This window comes from Balaenoptera physalus (genome assembly GCF_965194825.1).
Source record: "Balaenoptera physalus genome assembly, chromosome: 4".
NCBI lineage: Eukaryota > Metazoa > Chordata > Mammalia > Artiodactyla > Balaenopteridae > Balaenoptera > Balaenoptera physalus.
The window spans coordinates 17269604-17285468 of record NC_138891.1 but is presented as its reverse complement, the minus strand read 5'-3'; the positions used below and the strand labels follow the sequence as shown (position 1 = coordinate 17285468).

At 35.5% G+C, this 15865-nt stretch overlaps 1 pseudogene across 1 annotated transcript in view; it reads left to right on the top strand.

Moving 5' to 3' along the window:
* The window catches only part of LOC309660218 (tropomyosin-like), a 28871-nt pseudogene extending 18220 nt beyond the window's left edge, over positions 1 to 10651 (top strand). Inside the window, exon 2 of the transcript XR_014268352.1 lies at positions 3157 to 10651. The product of XR_014268352.1 is annotated as a tropomyosin-like (transcript). The remainder of the gene's footprint in view (positions 1 to 3156) is intronic.
* Positions 10652 to 15865: the final 5214 nt, after the last annotated feature.

The window sequence follows — 15865 nt, the reverse complement described above, 5'->3', positions numbered from 1 at the left end:
GTTTCTCCTGGGTTCATAGCTCTGTTTATTTATCTTGGTTCTTTTTTATGGGTTGTTGGTTTTACTCAAAGATCTGGGGATCCTTGGATATCCATTTATATCTGTGAATGAAGGATTTGTGTTTTAATATAGGTGGCTCTTATTGGTCTTCTCTACCATCATAGGATCTATTTTTTCAACAGCCCTCTCCTCCAAGTTGGAGCCTTGAGCATGTTGACTGGCAAGATTCCATTTAGAGGTCATGACCAGGACTACTTCTCTCCCAGCCCCCAATAAAATGGGGAAGTCTTTTCTTGGGATGGCAGCACTGGCACGAGGAACCCCAGGCTTCCCCCCAAATCCTGTCTAGTTTCTTTTATAGGGCACCCTCTGGTTTGGCCTGGGTGGGTGCCATCTTGGCCTACTGTTGTGCCTACTCAAGACAGAGGCAAGCATAGGGTGGATGTTCTCTTGGACACAATTCTTTCCAGGTGGGCCTAAGACTCGCCATGATTTCTCCTCCCCACTGTCTCCTGCCTTCTGTGCCTGTACCTTCTGACAACAGAGTCTTCCCAGGCCCCCATGAGCAGTGGTTCTTACTTTCTAGGCATCTACCTCTGTGGCTGCTTCCTCTGCTCTGCCCATCAGGATGGTCCCATCTTCTGGTGGCCCCCTCTCCCGTTCTTAGTGCTGTACTTTTTATTTCCTTTTGCCATTTTTTAAACTAGTGTAAGCAATGTTAAAATGGGACTCTTCAGTTTGTCTGAGTCACCGATGTGATAGACAATCAGATTCCACCAAGTCTGAGACAGACCACCACGTGCAGAACTTATAAAGAAAATGTCCAAGGAATGTTCCATTTCAAGAATACAAAGGAAGAGCAAGGAAGAAGAAATTGGGAGAACTTCTTTGGAGACAGTCTTATTCTAAATACCCCCCCCCACACCTGCCTATAGGCCACCCACAGGAGAGCTGGGCCACAGTGAACAAGAGGGAGAGCGGGGATCAGGGAGAGAGAAGCTGACCAGCCTCCCAACCCTGCTCCCTCCTCTTTCCTCTAGCTGCTCTGTAGGAGATTGGGAAGAGCTGGCCCCACTCCCTTTGCCTCCTACACTCTCACAAGAAGCCTGTGAGTCTGGGTAGCTGCTCTGTCTCTGGTCCTCACTCTCCTTTCTCTCCTACCCTGCCTCTTCCCTCTTCCTGCTTTCATTCCTCGCCTGCCTCTCCCCTCTCTCATTTATTGCCAATAATACCAACCTCACATTGTTAAGTTCTCATCGCCGCTTATCAAGGTCTATTACACTCCTCCCTTCTGCTCTCTTTCTGTTTATTCAACAAACACCACTGCAGACTGTGGTGGTGGATCTTAGAGGACAATTAGAACACACAAGCACAAACAGTGCAATCAATCTCCAAGAGAGGGCAATGTGAGGGAGGGGCCCCAAATTCAGCCGGGGGTGTCAGGAAGGCTTCCCAGGAGCCAAGTTTTGAGGAAGAGTAGAGCTGGCCAGGAGAAGCGGATTTGGGAGGAGTCTTCCTGGCCAGAAAGAGCATCGTATGCAGAGTTCTAGAGACACACCAGAGGGTCACACATTCAGGAAGTGACATGCTGTACCACTTTATTCCCCTTATTGTACACCTCAACCCTGAGAGGTAAGCAGTGCAGTGTAAAATACCTCTATTTTACAGATCAGGAAACTGAGACTCAGAGAATCCATTCCACAAGCACTTCCAGACCAGCAATGTTTGCCAGGGAGTGCAGGAGAAGCTGACAGTGAAGAGAGAAGGATTTGATTGTTGCACTGGACTAGTCATATTAATTATAGGATTCTTGAGACTGGAAGATTTTTATTATTCAAGAGTGACCAGAAAGCCATGGAACCTGCTGGAAATTTTACTAGGGGCAGGAATAAAGGCGTTTTCTGCTTATACTCTCTGTAGTCCCACTTGTTCAAAGTAAGGGGTAAATTCATTACAATAATTAATGAATTTACCCCTTACTTTTTTCTCTTTCTTTCTTTCTTTCTTTCTTTCTTTCTTTCTTTCTTTCTTTCTTTCTTTCTTTCTTTCTTTCTTTCGTCTGTCTTTCTTTCTGTCTTTCTCTCTCTCTCCTTCCCTCCCTCCCTTCCTTCCTTCCTCCCTTCCTTCCTTCATTCTTTTTCTCTTCGCTTTTCAATTTAGGAAGTTTCTTTTTTTAAATTAATTTTTATTGGTGTATAGTTGCTTTTTTAGGAAGTTTCTATTCACATATTTTCAAGCTCATTAATTCTTTCCTCTGTCATGTCCAATCTACTGACAAGCCCATCAAAGGCATTTTTCATTTCTGTTAAGAGTGTTTTTCATTTCTAGCATTTCCTTTTGATTCTACCTCAGAGTTTTTATCTCTCTGATTACACTACCCATGTTTCTACATGCTGTCCATTTTTTTTCCCATTAAAGCCCCCAGTGTATTAATCATAGTTATTTTAAATTCCTAGTCTGATAATTCCAAAATCTCTGCCATATTTGAGTCTGGTTCTGATACTTTGTCTCTTCAAATTGGGTGTGTTGTTGTTTGTTTGTTCGTTTATTGTTGTTTTTTGCCTTTTAGCATGCCTTGGAATTTTTTGTTGAAAGCTGGACATGATATATTGTGTAAAATGAACCAATAGGGCATTAATGTGAGGTTTTATATTTATCTGTCTAGGAATTAGGATGTGTTTACTACTTGCTGTAGCTGTGGTGTCAGAGACTAAAATTTCTTTTAGTGTTCTTGTTTTTGTCTGCCCTGTTGTCATTAAGTTTCCTTAGAGACTCCTTCTTAAATAGAACCTGAGGTTTGCAACCTTTTAGCTATAAGTAATCCCCTGTTGTTGTACAGGAGTTCTGTAGACATGGAGGCGAGGTGTGGGGAAGGGGACGCACTCTATGGTACTATGATTGGATCTCAATCTTTTAGTAGGCCTGTGTCCCTGAGCATCATAAGTGCTTCTCAGCTCCCTCACCCCTTAAGTGAGACAGGAAGGCTATAGGGGACTGGAGTTGAATATTTTCCTTTCCTCAGGTTGGTTAGTCTTGGGCAAAACTCAAGTCAGTCAGGCTATGGTAAAATAGTTTCTCTTGAGGGCAGGCCATGTTAAGGAGAACAGAATGCTCTGGGCATATTCTAAATTGGTTACTCTCTCCCTGCTCTGCCAGAAGCAAAAGGGGAACCTTCTCCAATCTTCACATGAGACGCTGAGGGGCTCCTGGAAGTAATAAAAGTGTTGGGAATCCCCACGACTGTCCCCTCCAGAGTTTTTTGCTCTCAAGCTTGTCTATGCTGAGCTTCCAGCAATTTGTCAGTTATAGTTTGTGTTCCTATCAGTACTGGCTCCAGCTGCAAGCTTCTGGTCCTGGGATTCTCCTGGTAAGATATGGTTCTCTGTATCCATCTGTTTCTCTAGTTTTCAGGGAAACAGTTTGCCCTATGATGTCAATTCTCTGTGGATCTAAAAAGAGTTGTTGATTTCTAGTTCGTTTATCTTTTTTCTTGTGCGAGAATGAGGGTGATGACTTCTAAACTCTCTACATAATATCCCAAAGTGCAAATAACCCAAATGTCCATCATGTGATGACTGGATAAACAAAATGTGGTATATCCATACAACAAAATATTATTCAGCTATAAAAAGAATGCAATACTGATATATGCTACAAGTATGAACCATGAAAACATTGTGCTAAGTGACAGAAGCCAGTCACAGAAGACCACATGTTATATGATTTCATTTATATGAAATGTCCGGAATAGGTAAATATGTAGAGACTATAAATGTTATGGTTTATTTCTGGACTCTCAAGTCTATTCCATTGATCCATATGCCTATCCTTATGCCAGTACCACACTGTCTTGATTACTGTAGCTTTGTAGTAAGTTTTGGAATCAGAAAGTTTAAGTCCTCCAACTTTGTTCTTCTTTTTTGAGATTGTTTTGGATATTCTGGGTCCCTTATATTTCCACATGAATTTTAGGACCAGCTTGTCATTTCTGAAAAAAAAAGAAAGAAAAAACCCCGGCTAGGATTTTGATTAGGATTGCATTGAATCTGTAGGTCAATTTAGGGAGTATTGCCATCTGAACAATAAGTCTTCCAATCCATGAACATGGGATGACTTTCCAAAGCTTCTTTAATTTCTTTCAACAATGTTTTGTAGTTTTCTGTGTACAAGTCTTGCACTTTTTTTGTCAAATTTATTCTTAAGTATCTTTATTCCTAAGTATTTATTCTTTCTGATGGTATTGTATATTGAATTGTTTTCTTAATTTCATTTTCAGATTGTTTATTGCAAGTATATAGAAATACAGTTGATTCTTGTATGTTGATATTGTATCCAGTAACCTTGCTGAAGGAATATAATTGATTTTTTATATTGAATTTGTACCCAGCAAATGCACTAAACTCTCTTATTAATTCTAATACCTTATATTGTTGTGCAACCATCACAACAACACAATACAAAATGTATTGATGGACCTCACAGTCTTTAATCTGTTATGTAGCAAACTAATTGATTGATTGATTTTCTAATAATATACCAATCTTGTATTACTTGAATGATGCAACTTGATGATGATGTAGCATTCTTTTTATATCTTGCTGTACAGTATCTGATATAATAGCATTTTTAAAAATGATTTTTAAAGTCTATGTTCATGAGTGATAATAGTTTCTAATTTTCTGTTCTTATACTTTCTGTGTCAGATTATGGCATCAGGGTTTTGATGCCAACCCCCAAAAGGAAAAATGGATTGGGAATATTCCTTCTTTTCTATTCCCTGGGAGAGTTCATGTACGGTTGCAATTATTTATTTTTGATTAATTGTGGACACTGTTGAAGTGACTTGGATCTGGAGTTCTCTTTGTGACAAGATCTTTGACTACTGATTCAATTTCTTTGGAAGCCTATGAATATTTAGTTTTCTATCATCCTTGAGTTATATTTTCCCTAGCAACTTCCCTATAAATTTTAAATGTATACATAATATTTACAAAATTATTGTTATATTTTTAATGTCCATAATGTTGGTAATTATTTCACTTTTTTATTCATGATATTGGATACTGTGCCTTCTTCTTTTTTTTTTTTTTAACATTTACCAGTTTATTAAAGGATATAATAAAGGATACAGAGTAACAGCAGATGAAGAGATACATGAGGCAAGGTCTGGGACTTGGAGTGTGTCACCCTCCCAGCATGTGGATGTGTTTACCCAACAAGAAGCTCTCCCAACCCACTGTTATTGGGATTTTATGGAGACTTCCTCACATAGGCATCATCAATTCTTAACTTAATTTCTAGCCCCTCTCCCCTGTCTTGAGGATGGGGCTGGGGCAGGGCTGACAATTCCAAGCTTCTAATCATGGGTTGGTCCTTCTGGTGACCAGCCCCCATCCAGCCATTCAGGAGCCCATCAGAATCACCTCATTAGAAGAATAGATGTTCCTAGTGCTCTTAGGATTTTACAAAGATTTTAGGACCTCTGTGCCTGGAACTGGGGACAGAGACCAATATATATTTCTATTATCTCACAGCAGGCCTTTGTTAAAGAGAACAGGACACTCTGGGTTACTTTTCATATTTTAAAATGAGTACTTTCCCCTCCCCCTGCTGGAAGCACCATTGATTTTCCTCCAGTCTTCACAGTGAGAACCTGCTAGTGTAATGACAGGTCTTATCAGAGTTCAATTTTCAAAATCTTTTCAAATAATAAACTTCTAACTTTGCTGATCCTCTCTATTGCATCTGTATTTCATAAATTCCTTTATTCCTCTGCATTTATTTGGATTTGTTTTGCACTTTCTCTACATTCAAATATTTAAGTGTTTTTTCTTTTCTAATATATGCATTGCAGCCAATACCTTTTCTTCTAAATACTGCTTCAGCTGGATCACATGAGTTTTTTAAAAATATATTTTTGACTGCATTGGGTCTTCATTGCTGTGCGCGGGCTTTCTCTAGTTGCAGTGAGCGGGAGCTACTCTTCATTGTGGTGTGCGGGCTTCTCATTGCAGTGGCTTCTCTTGTGTGGAGCACGGGCTGTAGGCGTGTGGGCTTCAGTAGTTGTGGCTCGTGGGCTCTAGAGCACAGGCTCAGTAGTTGTGGCACATGGGCTTAGTTGATCTGCGGCATGTGGGACCTTCCTGGACCAGGGATCGAACTCGTGTCCCCTGCATTGGCAGGCAGATTCCCAACCACTGTGCCACCAGGGAAGTCCCTGGATCACATGAGTTTTGTTATTTACCATTTTCATTATTATTCAGTTCAAAATACCTTCTGATTTCCATTATGATTCCTTAACCCACTGGTTATTTAGGAGTGTATTCACTAATATCAAAATATACAAAAATTTTTTAGTTATCTTTTTTGTTGTTGTCAATTTCTAGAGTAATGGCATAGTGGTCACAGAACATGCTCTATGTGTTTTCATTCTTTTCAAATTTGTTTTATAACTTTATGGTAAATTTTTATAAATGTTCCACATGTGCTTGCAATGAACATGTATCTATAAGTTGTCAGGTACAACAATGTGTCTGTAGGTCAAGTTTCTTAATAGCATTGCTGAAAGGAGCTCAAAAATATTGCTGATTTTAGTATACTTTTTCTATCAGTTACAGATAGAGATATGTTAAATTGGCTAAGCCAGCTTTCTTTTAGTTAATATTTACATGATATATTTCCTTCCTCCTTCTTACTTTAAACCTTGCTGCTTCTTTATAACATATAGCTTGTAAATAACATCACTTTTGTTTTGATTTTATGTAGTTAGATAATTAATTACTAGTATATTTCAATTTAATTCAAATCCATGTGCTTACTGTTTGTCTCATAGGTCTCATACTTTTCTCTCCTTTCTTTTCTTATTTTTGAGTAGGTATATATTTTAATAATTTCATTTCCCCTCAATTAGCTTCTAAGTACACTAAGTATATGCACTATTTTCATTCTTTTAGTATTTACTCAGAAAATTATAACATTCATCTTTGATTTACCAAAGATCAGTATAAGTCAATACCTTTACTTACCTCTTTGGCAAAAATGACCTTAGAACACTTTAACTTCGTGTAATATTTTCCCATTGTTATCAAATACAGTCTGTTCCATTACAATGTTTCTTTAATGATTAGCTCACACATGATTGATAAACAATGATGTCAGCATAACTCAGAAACTCTGCTAGTTTGCATGTGATTTTTTCCAACACGTTAGTGTTTTGAAGCCATGAGAGGCAAGCTTTCTTATAATTAAAGACAAAGCCTTAGTGTGATGTGAAGACCTTAAAAAAAAAAACTAAAAATTCTGCAGAAATGCCTAACTGTAGTGCAAGCAGAGGCTGTTTTAGTGGCTTTAAGAACATCTAACACACTTGGTAACTTTAACCATCTGGGTAGCTGAGAGTGCAAATGAAGAAGCTGCAAAGAAACTACTTCTGTGTAGAAGTAAGCTTTAATTGATGAAGTCTACTCCTGAACTGTATTTTTTTTGGCAACTTGTTTTTGTTGTTTAACATATGAAAGTTAGACTGTTTTTAGTGTATAGTTCTATGAGTTTTGACACAGGTATAGATTTTTATAACCACTACCATAATCAGAACACTTTTTTTTTTTTTTTTTTCCCAGCACTTTCAAACTGTTGTTCCACTTCCTTCTGGCCTCTTCGGTTTCTGATAAGAAATCCATATTCATTTGACTGTTTGTTCTTCTAGAAGAAATGATGCATCTTTTTTTTATTCTTCCTGCTTTCAAGATTTTTTCCCTTCTCTTTATTTTTCAGCAGTTTAATTATGAAGTGTCTAGCATGAATTTCTCTGGGTTTATTATCTTTGGGGTTAATTTAACTTCTTGACTCTATAAGTTTATATTTTTCACCAAATTTAGGAAGTTTTTTGGCCTTTTTTCTTCATGTATTTTTTTTCTACACTACACTTTTTCTCTTCTCCTTCTGCAACTGTGTTGACAAAAAAGTTTGACAGTTTCTTATTGTCCCACAGGCTTCTTAGGCTCTGTCCATTTTTTTCCCCCAATCTTTTTCTCTCTGTTGTTTAGATTGGATAATTTCTTCTGATCTATCTTCAGATTCACAACTTTTTCCTCTGTCATCTCCATTCTATTACTAAAAGTCCATCCAATGAGGTTTTTGTTTCAGTTATTGTATTAGTTCTAAAATTTCCATGTGGTTCTTCTTTATAGCTTCTATGTCTTTGTTGAGACTTTCTATCTTTCCATTCATTTTAACAGTTTCATCCTTATTTTATAATAGCTGCTTTAAAGTCTTTATCAGATAATCCCAATATTTATGTCATGTTGATGTTTGCATCTGTTGATTGTCTTTTCCCATGGGAGTTGAGGTTTTCCTAGTTTTTTGTATGCCAGGTAATTTTGGATTGCATCCTGGCCATTGTGATTATTATGTTATAGGTTACTGGGTCTTGTTTAAATTCTATATAAAATGTTGAAATTTTTTTTGTAAAGGCAATCGACTCACTTCAGTTCTGGCTGCAAACTCCAATCAGCCTTCTGTCATTTGTGGTTTTAAATAAGTTCCATTTTCAAGCCTTTGCAGTGCTATTCAGATCTGTCCTGCATGTATGCCACCTAGTGGTCAGTCTGGGACCTGGAAAGCAGTCTATCTCTTAGTTTAGTTCTCAAAACCTTTGGTATGCTGTATAGAATTAGATCTATGCATGCACAATTCAGAGGTGAGCCCAGGATTTCGTAAACAAGTTCATGGGTTTGTTCTCCCAAGCTCCCTCTTCTCTGCAACCTTCTGCATACTTTTTATTTCCCTGTGGCTCCCCATTGTGGTCCTCTGGCTAGAAAACTAAAACTGGAGCTCTAGTTACCCCACTTCCCACAATTGCACCCATGTCTTAGGCCAAGTGGCAGAAGGATAGAGGGAAAAAAACAGCAATGTGGGTTTTCCTCACCCTCTTGGGGTGCTCTTTTGACTACAGATAACTCTGATAAAAGAGTAAGGGTCCCTCCCTTAAAGTTTTAGGCCCATCCGTATATCCTTTCCTGGAAATTGTCAGTTTATAACCTTTGCCCATTTTCTAGGCAGGTGGCTTGTCTCTTTTGTCTCTTCTTTTCACTGTAGTTCATTATATATTCTGGATATTATTTATTAGCTGATATGTTTTATGCAGACATTTTCTCCCAGTCTATCACTAATTTTTTCTCCTTTGTTTTTATATAATCAAATTCATTAGTTTTTTCCATTTGCAATTAAAAAAATTATGTCTTAAGAACTCCTTCTTATCTGCTAATTATGATAAACATATTAGCCTAAATTTTATCCTAGTACTTTTATAGATGAATTCATATTTGTGAAGGGATAAGGCAAGTTTGTTTCCACTTCCACATTATATAGTTAATTGTTCCCAAATCGTTGATTGAATATTCTATACTTTCAAAAACTCTTTTCCAATGCAACTTTCAATATATTTAATTCCTATGTATCCATAGGTTTCATTCTGTATTCTCTATTCTGTTTAATTATCTACTTGTTTATACCTGAATCAACACCATGCAGTTATAATTATTATAGCTTTTCAGTATGCTTTGTTATATTAAAGGCCACATTCCTCCCTTATCACTTTTTTCTTGTCTTTTCAATTCATCTTCTATATTCTTGAAATTCTCTCTTTCAGATGAATTTTGGAATCTCTCATAAAATCCTTTAAATGTTTCTATTGTAATTGCAGTTAATAATTGCATCTTAGTGAATTGACATATTAACAGAGTCATCCCATCCACTATCACAGTATATTTTCCAACTATAATCTATTATTTGTATGTCTTCCAAAATTTTGTAATTTGCTTCATATATGTCTTTCACAATTCAAAATTATTATTATTATTATTACATATTACAAAAGTAGAAATAGAAGTTTTATAGATTTTTGAAAAAATGAATGGGAATTTTTCTACTATACTTTTAAAATGTTTTTTTGCTGGTAAAAGAAGTTACTTGCTATACTCTCTTACTTGTTCTGACAATTTATCGATGGTATGTTATAAAATTTTCTATGTATTTGATTATATTACCAACAGTTAGACAATTTTGTCTGTTTATATTTTTTCTGGGTTTGTATGTTATTTGTTTTTTTCTCCCTTGGAAAAAGCCTTTAGGACAATCTTCAATATTTGCAGTTGCCTTGTTATTTTACATTAATGGAAATACTTCCAGTGTTTCATCACTTACTCTGATGTCTTCTGTAGCTTTCTGAGAGATACTTTAAAAGAATGCTTTTATAGCATCAATTAAGAAGGTCCTTTTCCCTTTCTTCTTAATCTGTTAATATAGTAAGTTTATTTTTAAATTATCTAATGTTGAACCACCTATACATTTCTGAGGTAACTCTATTTGGTTATTACACATTGTTCTTTTGATATGATCCAGATTTGATTTTCTAATAATTATAAAATTAAATGTAAGTTTATAGGTGCAGCTACTCTATACTCTCATTTCATTGTACTACACTTGCCACTTTTTTGTTTCAGAGCTATATTGAGAAATTGTCTACAAGTTTTTAGGCTCATAGCTATTGTCATCTGTTCTTTGAAAGTCTGATAGATTTCTTATGCACAGTATATGATCCTAGTGTTTTATGTAGAGGGAAATCGTTGAAGGATAAACAATTTTTATTATCTATGTTTTAAAATTAAGTTATAATTTATATGCAACAAAATGCAGAAGTCTTTATTTTAATGAATTTTGACAATTATATATATTGTGTAATCCTCACTCAAATATTTTCCAAGAAAGTCATCCATAAATTCAGGTTTCCCCCAGAAATAAACCCATGCACCTATCTATGGTCAATTAATCTATGACAAAGGAGGCAAGAGTATACAATAGAGAAAAAGCAGTCTCTTCAATAAGTGGTGCTGGGAAAACTGGACAGCTACATGTAAAAGAATGAAATTAGAACATTCTCTAACACCATACACAAAAATAAACTCAAAATGGATTAAAGACCTAAATGGAAGACCAGATACTATATAACTCCTAGAAGAAAACATAGGCAGAACACTCTTTGACATAAATCGCAACAGTATCTTTTGGATCCATCTTCTAGAATAATGAAAATAAAAACAAAATTAAACAAATGGGGCCTAATTAAACTTAAAAGCTTTTGCACAGCAAAGGAAACCATAAGCAAAATGAAAAGATAACATATAGAATGGGAGAAAATATTTGCAAACAATGAGAATGATGAGAAATTAAACTCCAAAGTGTACAAACAACTCATACAGCTCAATATTAAAAAAAAATCTAATAAAAAATGGGCAGAAGATCTAAATAGACATTTCTCCAAAGAAGACATATAGATGGCCAAGAGACACATGAAAATATGCTCAACATCGCTAATTATTAGAGAAATGCAAATCAAAACTACAGTGGCCACACTGGTCAGAATGGCCATCATCAAAAGGTCTACAAATAATAAATGCTGGAGAGGATGTAAAGAAAAAGGAACCCTCCCACACTGTTGGTGGCAATGTAAATCGGTACAGCCACTATGGAGAACAGTATGGAGGTTCCTTAAAAAACTAAAATAGAGCTACCATATGATCCTGCAATCCCACACCTGGGCGTATATCTGGAGAAAACCATAATTCTAAAAGATACATGCATTCAATGTTCATAGCAACACTATTTACAATAGCCAAGACATGAAAGCAACCTAAATGTCTATCGACAGAGGAATGGATAAAGAAGATGTGGTATACAATGGAATATTACTCAGCTATAAAAAAGAATGAAATAATGCCATTTGCAGCAACATGGATAGACCTAGAGGTTATCATACTAAGTGAATTAAGCCAGACAGAGAAAGACAAATATCATGATATTGCTTATATGCGGAATCTAAAAAAAAATGATACAAATGAACTTACATACAAAACAGAAACAGACCCACAGACATAGAAAACAAATTTATGATTACCAAAGGGGAAAGAGGAGGGAGGGGTAAATTAGGAGTTTGGGGTTAACATATACACACTATTATATATAAAATGGATAACAAACAATGACCTACTGTATAGCACAGGGAACTATACCCAATATTTTGTAATAACCTGTGAGAAAAGAATCTGGTATACGGAAATTCTTTCATAATTGAAAAACATTCTTCTCCAAAAGTTATGTCTTATTTCATGTTCTCGATATTGGGTTTTTTTTTAAACTGTTTTTTTGTCATTTTTTTCTCTTGATCACACTTGCCAAAGATTTGTCTTTTTTATTGATTTTTTCAAATAACCAGTTTTTAGTTGTATTGATCACTTCTGTTTTAAATTTTTTTAATTTTCTGTTTGTATTGACTTTGACATGTTTCTACTATTATCTTTGGTCTATAGTTTTTAATATGTTTGTTTGTTGAACTTATTGAGTTTAAATCTTATTTCAGGGCTTCCCTGGTGGCGCAGTGGTTGAGAGTCTGCCTGCCAATGCAGGGGACACGGGTTCAAGCCCTGGTTTGGGAGGATCCCACATGCCGCGGAGCAACTAGGCCTGTGAGCCACAATTACTGAGCCTGCGCGTCTGGAGCCTGTGCTCCGCAACAAGAGAGGCCGCGATAGTGAGAGGCCGTGCACCGCGATGAAGAGTGACCCCCACTTGCCCCAACTGGAGAAAGCCCTTGCACAGAAACGAAGACCCAACACAACCAAAAATAAATAAAATAAATAAGCCTACACCTTAAAAAAAAAAAAAAATCTTATTTCATTAATTTTTAACATTTTTTCTAACAAATGTATTTAAGGCTATAAGTTTTTCTCTGAGTGTGTGTTTGGCTACAAATCACTGAGTTTGAAATCTAGTGGTCTCATTTTTATTTATTCCTACACATATTTTTTAAATAGTGGTTTTAAAAGACCCACTTAACGTAAAATTTGCCCTCTTAACCATTTTTAAGTGTACATTTCAGTACTGTTAAGTATATTAACATATTGTGAAATAGATCTCCAGAATTTTATCATCTTGCAAATCTGAAACTCTATACCCATTAAACAGCTCCTCTTTCCCTCTCTCTTCAGCCTCTAGTAACCACCAGTCTACTTTTTTTTTCTATGAATTTGACTAATTTAGATACCCCATATAAGTGGAATCATACAGTATTTGTCTTTTTGTGATGACTTATTTCACTTAGCATAATGTCCTCAAGATTCATCCATGTTGTACATGTTGACAGGACTTTCTTCCTTTTTAAGGCTGAATAACATTGTATGTATGCACCACACTTTGTTTTCCCATTCATCCATCAGTGGATATGTGGATTGCTTCCACTTCTTGACTATTGTGAATAGTGCTTCTATAAACATGGGTGTGAAAAAATCTCTTCAACACCCTGGTTTCAATTATTTTGGATATATACCCAGAAGTGGGATTGCTAGATCGTATGGCAGTTCTATTTTTAATTTTTTGAAGAAACTTCATACTGTTTTCCATAGCAGTTATACCACTTTACAAATCCACTTACAGTGCACAAGAGTGCCAATTTCTATGCATCCTTGCTAATACTCGTTATTTTCTACTTCTTTCTTTTTTTAGTAATTGTCATCCTAATGGCTCTGAGGTGGTATTTCACTGTGGTTTTGCTTTGCATTTTTATGATGATTAATGATGTTGAGCATCTTTTCATATGCTTTTTGGACATGGTATATTATCTTTGGAGAAATGTCTATGCAAATTCTTTGCCCGTTTTTAATTGGGTCATTATATTTTTTTCTTGTTGAGTTGTAGGACTTCTTTTTATATTCTGAACACTAGACCCTCATCACATATATGACTTAAAAATGTTTTCTTTCATTCTTTATGTTCTCTTTTTACTCCATTGATTATGTCCTTTGATGCACCAAAGTTTTAAACCTTGAGGTAATCCCATGTCTATTTTTGCTTTTGTTGCCTATGCTTTTGGTGTCATATCTAAGAAAACATTCAGCCCAATATCATAAAGATTTTCCCTAATGTTTTCTTCTGAGACTTTTATAGTTTTAAGTCTTACACTTAGGTCTTTCATCCACTTTGAGTAAATTTTTGTATATGGTGTAAAGTAAGGTTTCAACTTCATTCTTTTGCATGGGGATATTCAGTTTTCCTACTACTATCTGTTGAAAAGACTATACTTTCCTTACTCACTGGTCTTGACATTCTTGTTGAAGATCACTTGACCATATATGTGAGTATTTATTTCTGGGATTTCTATTCTATTCATTGATTTATGTATTGGTCTTTTTGCCAGTATCACACTGTTTTGATTACTGTACCTTTGTAATATTTTTGAAATCAGGAAGTATGAGACCTCCAAATTTGTTTCTCTTTTTCAAAATTGTTTGGCTATTCAGGGTCTCTTGGGTTACCATATGAATTTTAGGATGTATTTTTCTAAGTCTACAAAGAATGTCACTGAGATTTTGATAGTGATCATGTTGAAACTGTAGATCACTTTAAGTAGTACAAACATTTTAACAGTTTCCAATCCATGAACGTGGGATGCCTTTCCATTTATTTGTATCTTCTTTAATATTTTTCACAATGTTTTGTAGTTTACAGTGTACAAATCTTTCATCTCTCTGGTTAGGTTTATTACTAGATATGATTCTTTTTGATGCCATTGTAAATGGATTTGTTTTCTTAATTTTCTTTTTTTATTGAAGTATAGTTTATTTACAGTACTATATTATTTTCAGGTGTATAGCATAGTGGTTCAGTATTTTTATAGATTAAACTCCATTTAATGGTTTTATAAAATATTGGCTATATTCCCTGTGTTGTACAATATATCCTTGTAGCTTATTTATTTTATACATAGTAGTTTATACCTCATATTTCCCTTCCCCTATCTTGTCTCTCCCCACTTTCCTCTCCCACTGGTAACCATTAGTTTGTTCATTATATCTGTGAATCTATTTCTGTTTCAGTATATTTATTTATTTGTTTATTTTTTATATTACATATATAAGTTAAATTGTATGGTATTTGTCTTTCTCCACCTGACTTATTTCACTAAGTATAATAGCCTCCATGTTGCAAAAAGCAAAACTTTCTTTATTATGGCTGAGTAGTATTCTGATATATACATATATACATATGGAATACGTATATATGTATATATTAGAATATATATATCTTCTTCTGTATCCATTCATCTGTTGATGGACACTTAGGTTTCTTCCTTATCTTGGCTATGGTAAATAAGCTGCTATAAACATTGGGGTGCATGTGTCTCTTTGAATTAGTGTTTTCATTTTCTTCGGATATATATCCCTGAGTGGAATTGCTTGGTCATATGGTAGTTCTATTTTTCTGTTTTTGAGGAATCTGCATACTGTTTTCCATAGCAGCTACACCAATTAACCTTCCCACCAACAGTGTACTAGGGTTCCTTTTCCTCCACATCCTTGCCAACATTTGTTATCTGTGGTCTTTTTGATGACAGCCATCAAGTAGACAGGTGTGAGGTGATATCACATTGTGGTTTTGATTTTCATTTCTATGGTGATTAACCATGTTGAGCATCTTTTCACATGCCTGTTGACCATCTGTCTGTCTTCTTTGGAAAAACGTCTATTCAGGTCTTCTACCCAATTTTTAATTGGGTTGTTTGGTGTTTTTTTGATATTGAGTTATACGAGCTGTTCATATATTTTGGATTAACCCCTATCAGACGTATCATTTTCAAATATTTTCTCCCCTTCAGTAGGTTGTCTTTTCATTTTGTTGATGGTTTCCTTTGCTGTACAAAAGCTTTTAAGTTTAATTAGGTCCCATTTGTTCATTTTTTCTTTTGTTTCCTTTGCGTGAGGAGACAGAGCCAAAAAGATATTGCTGCAATCTATGTCAAAGAGTGTTCTGCCTA